This window comes from Egretta garzetta, unplaced genomic scaffold, assembly GCF_000687185.1.
Source record: "Egretta garzetta isolate BGI_Z169 unplaced genomic scaffold, ASM68718v1 scaffold8, whole genome shotgun sequence".
NCBI lineage: Eukaryota > Metazoa > Chordata > Aves > Pelecaniformes > Ardeidae > Egretta > Egretta garzetta.
In genome coordinates this window covers 382112-387675 of record NW_009260407.1, presented here as the reverse complement: position 1 = coordinate 387675, position 5564 = coordinate 382112, and positions in this window count along the sequence as shown.

Below are 5564 nucleotides of genomic sequence, written 5' to 3'. Positions count from 1 at the left end.
TAAATTTGTGATCCCAGGGGGGAGCTTAAAACGTTTATTTTGGAAACAAAATACTCAGTGAAGCGGGAAGGAGGCTAACGAGAATACTGGAAACATGGTGCAAATGAGAAGCAAAAGTTTCTTCATTTACACGCCCTGCTATTGCTCTGGCTTGTGGATCTAAGTAGAAAACCGGCAGTTTTTGGAAATCTCATGAGTTGTCTGTCAGTATCTGCACATGCTGAAATACCTTTTAAATTTGTTTTTATTTTTCCTGCTCCTTGAACACGTTGGCTAATGCCACAAGGAGTGAGTTGCATTCTCGTGCTTTTTTTTTTTTTCTCCCTGCTGTTGGAATTGTTTGTTAAATTCCAATTACGGGGCTTGTTCAACACCTGTACAAACCCACAACCATTGTTAAGGGAATAATTTGAGGACAATGGGGTTAACGCAGGTGTACACAAGTGCAGAATTTGGATTGCAAAGCCTCTTTATTACTCCATGTGCATAAGAAAGAGAAGGAAAGAATTCGGCTTAATTTTCAGATCCTAGATATAATTTGTAGGACAAGCATTTGGAAGAAGGGTAAGTGGGGAGGGGAAGAAACGTCTGAACGTGTTCAGACATGGCACTGAACATATATGAAATGGAAAGTTAAAAGGAAATAAACACTACACTCATCTTTCCTCCCTACCTCACCCTCATACCACTTTCATGGAGTCACTTTTCCAGGTACAGCTGCACGAAGCTGGTTGGTAATGAACTTGCACACTGATTGCCTTCAGAGTGATCATGGCTAATTCTGAACGTTTGCGTGGAACCGAGGTATTGGGACACTGTGCTGGTTTGTGGTGCCAGCAATCACTAACCCCAGTTGCACCCAGATACAGTCAGCAAGTGGCATTAGATGTACGTTCACATGGGTATGCTCTGTTTGGTAGGAGCAAAATCAAGGGAGTTGGGCTGTTTGACTCTCAAGATTTCTTTCCTCTGAAGCTGAACATGTGTGTAGACTCCAAAGGTGACCTACTGTCTCGTGTCACCACAGTAATCCTCTTAAGATGGTAAGAACATCCGTAAAAGCCAAGAGGATGAAGTCCTAGAGTCTGTAGGACATCTCCTTCTGCTGTTCTGTGATGTTGATACAGAGACTTACAGTTCTGCTTAACTTCATGAATATCTAGCAATGGGTCATCTTCCTTTGGGGTAATTCCAGTAAAGGCTAAACGATGTTCGTGCAGAATGAAAGCCAAGATCCATGTCCCTGCTGGTCACAAGTGGTTGTAAATTGAGTTCAGTTTCTCTTGCAGTTTCATCTTTCTTCGTTTTCTCTTCTACTCATGGGAGTTCCTCCAGGCAAGGATCAAACTTTCTCTATTATCTTAAGTACTCTGTGCATTTGGAGTAAACAAACTAGTAAGTTGGAATTATTATTAGTGGTTAGATAAATGTTCAGATCAGTTTATCCTTTCAGTGATTCGCCTGTTAGAACTAATCTTGACTGCTACAAATAGGTTTGGTATTTGGCATTTCAGTTTACGTAGGAGGGGAGAAAACGGCCGTTGCCTGTGAAATGGTTCAGAAGTTACTCGCTGTTCTTTTTCAATAAGTAATAACTCGGCTGAGTAGCACGATGGGAGTCTTATATATGGAACTGTTTGATCAAGAGAGAAATGGGTAGTTCCCTGTCTTGGTTATGCACTAACATAGTTGTGCATGCCCGTGTGCTCAGAGGAGAGCTAGTTATCTTCTAAACACTGTCAGGCAACCTGGCTTATACTGGGGAAACAATCAAGAGTTATTTAATAAAGGTTAACATGAAGTTATGGAAAGAAATATTTCTTGCTGATTTGAGGCTGTCCACAAAGTGGCTAAAAATAATCTTTCAATGAGGTGTCATGGTTTGGTCTACTGGAGATACGTATTTTTCTCTTTGGTGGGTAGTGTGACCTTCTCCTGCCAAAGAATTTAGTTGCACTAAGATAATGAGTAGTGATTTGTCCTAAAACTTTAAGTAGATTAACCTTCCAAATTGCAAACTATTGAGGTGATCTTGGTTTTGGCAAGTGATGTAAATTAGTGGTTATGGTAGCCTTTGCAGTTGTGCGAATTTTATTGAAACAAATGAAGCTTTATAGGTGAAAGACTTAATTTCCTCCATCTAGTTGGATAACAATTTTTAAAAGATAATGAAATTTTTTTTTTTTGAATGAGTGTATGTACACCGAACTAATGGAAGATGAAACCGGTGTTGGTATGCTTTTCCTCATGGTGTTTACCAATATAGGTTGCATTTGTTTCTGCTCTTTGCACCCATTTCTATTGTTTTACTACTGTGTTAGTAGCATTATGTACCTGTCTTAGAAGTTTCTGTCATTCAGCCTGTTCCATACCACGTACAGTCACTACAGCATATGTTGTGTTTAGTTTGTTGGATAGCAGCTATAGGGGGTAGGTCATCTTGGAGTTCACTGGAGGCCCTGTTTGTGCAACTGAGTAATTCCTTTCTGCTAAGGTAGTAAAACTAGTTTCTTTTCTGGGAGTGCTTGAACAGGCAAGGTGGGCATTGCCTGGCATCTTGGCCTCTCTGATCCCGACAAAGACCCAGGTCCAGTATTAGCTGATTCTAACTTGCATTCAGGGCCAAAACCAGGGGAGTCTGGCCCTGTGATGAGCGATCCTACTGTGCTGAAAAAGGCCAAGAAGCAATGTCCTATTAGATGACGAAGCCAGACGAGCAGTTAACATCTGGTGTTATTTGAATGCTTTTTACAAGTTGAAGGAGCATGGCCCACCCATACTGAGTCCCAGATTTCAGATTTCATTTATACTTTTGTGCCTGCAAAATGCAGTAGAAATACTTGGTTTTAATCAAATGAGCCCATCGATGTAGTAATAGGTACCAAAATCTTGGAGCAGTTAAAAATGGGAGAGGAACTACATCTGAACTAAAATGAAACTGACTTTTGTGTAGTGTTTTTGGATGGCTTAACGGCTACGAATTTATGAAGATATAATTAGCTACGTTTCAGGGTAACGGTTCACTTTCAACATAAAGCTCTCTTCAAAAGCTTCAATAAATGTTTGCAGGTTTTACACAAGTAGCACTGCAAAACTGTGCTGTAAGCCTTGAAAATAATTAAATAGATCTGATTATGAACCAGGGGTTTGGTGCAGAAATCTGGAACAGATTGATAGGGAAACTATTAATACCTGTTGTATATATAAATAATAATATATTAATATTTATAACATCAGCATCTGTTTATCTATACAATCATAGAATCGTTTAGGTTGGCAAAGACCTTTAAGATCATCAAGTCCAACCATTAACTTAACCCTGCCATCCCACCACTAAACCGTGTCCCTAAGCACCTTGTCTACCCGTCTTTTGAATACCTCCAGGGATGGGGACTCAACCACTTCCCTGGCAGCCCATTCCAGACAACCCTTTCATTGAAAAATTTTTTGTATAGTATATATTAATACCTATAATATATACTTATACGTAAGTGTGTACATATATTAAATATGTACGTATGTGTATATGTAAGATTTTTTTCTGCAGCTTTGAGGTCATGACAACTTTGGAGAATCAAGTGTCTGATCATTTTCTTATCATTTGGGAGGATCTTTTTGGGGGGAGGGCCTGTCTGTATGCAAGAACAGCGCTGCCATTAGGTGCTCTGCTCGGTGGTCACCCTTTATATGAACGTGCCACGTGGTTTCCTCTAGGTGACCTGGTGTTAGGCCATTTAAAGACAGGACTTGCAGCATTTCTCAGCGACCTAAAGCCGTGGACGTGACTCTCTGACCAGGTAGCATCGTTCTCCTGTCTCACGCTTGTGAAGGCACATGCTCGTGTGGGAGAGCAGAGACATTTCTGTTGATAGCGGAGACAGAGCCCCTTACACACAAATTTTTCTGCATCCATGGTAAGCTGGGCTGTGCTCCTCCAAAGCCCTCCTTCAGCTGCAGAGCTACCATCAAGATGTGGTCCACTGGCAGCTGGAACTCCCGCAGTTGAGCTGCTGCTGAGAATTGTCGTGCGCGGAGGCAGGGGACCTGCGGCTTGCTGCTGGCTGGTGAGGTGACGTGGCCTGGCCGGCAGGGACTGACTGCGGGCTACTGGCACGTGCTCTGTCCCCAGGCGTTCCCTGCGCTCACCATGGCTCACCATGGTTTGTGGTGCAGTGGGGTGGTCCTTGCTGGGAAAGTCCTGCTTGAGCCTCGGGTATGTTCCTTGATGTTATTCCTTGAACAAACGTGGGCCTTTAAGCCCAAGTGCTGGTGCCATGGCTGCGCCCTGCTCTGAGGGAGGGCTCGTGCCCGGGAAGGGTCTCCGGGCCTGGGCCAGCCGACTGCCCTGCAGGCCGAGTTCCAGGCCGGAGCCACAACCCCTCAGGAAAGATCCTGATGGGAGTTCGGGCCCATGATATTTAAATATGCCTGTGGTAATATAATCAGCTGCCACCCACTACTCAGCTTCTGAGCTGATCCTAAAATAACCTTTGGTAGCTTGACACATGTGAAGCTTCCCTCCCCTCCCATTTAATCTCCTGTACACAGCCCCAGTGTAATGTTTATATGACAGTCATAAGGAAGGCTCTGTAGGTGTATCCAGGCCTTTTACAGGAGCGTGACACGACATCAGTTTCTCCATTTATCTCCCTGCTCCTTGGCGTTCTTGTCTCTGCCATGCTTTCGGTTTTGAAATGAAGAAAAGTGGTGTGGAGCTGCCCTGTCTCATCGACGGGGTGTGAGCTTCCACTTGCCCAACTTGCTGGGTGCTCCCTGTCCTTTGTGAGGACACATGATTTGCTCTTCCCCTCTTCTCCTTCCCTTCCCCTACTGATCTTCCACAAGAATAACAAACCACGAACGGATGTTAATGGCTCCATGCATATATACATATACATGTATATTTTTATATATATATAGGCTGTCTGGTTGCTGACAAGATTTTATTGGCATAAATTTGGAATATTTACAAGTGGCAATTTCACTGGTGAGATTATGCAGACCAAACTAAATGAGCTCTGAAGGGCATTTATAACACCTTCAAACAACCAGCCTTTTCGTTTATAGTAAAGGGGTTTATATGCATGTGTGTGCACGAATATATATATATATATGTGTGTGTATCTATATGTGTGTGTATATATGTATAAAAATGTAGGTATGTGTCTATGCCTTTTTTCTTTCTGCGAAATACAGAAGTAGCATTAATATTTCTGCTGCTGGTTGTCCATTAAACACAGCAATCCTGGAACGACAGGGAAGCTGTCGTGCGACTGCAGCGTGGGGATGTCTGTAATTAAAGCCACTTTTGTAAAGTGGCATTCCTAGGTGTCAGTCAGGCACCCCTGAAGCTCCTGAGGGACCGTAGGTAGCGGTGGGGTTTTTCAGGTGCTTTGCCAGGGTTTGACAGGCAGTTTCCCCAGTTGGGTGGTAGAATGCAGCTTCTTGGGCCAACCCTGGTAACGCTTCAGACTTGCAGTGCTCACAGAGGGCACGCTAGAAATGTAACATAAAATCCTTGATTTTCTTTGGCCAACAGCTTGAGGGGGAAGACAAGAAGGGGA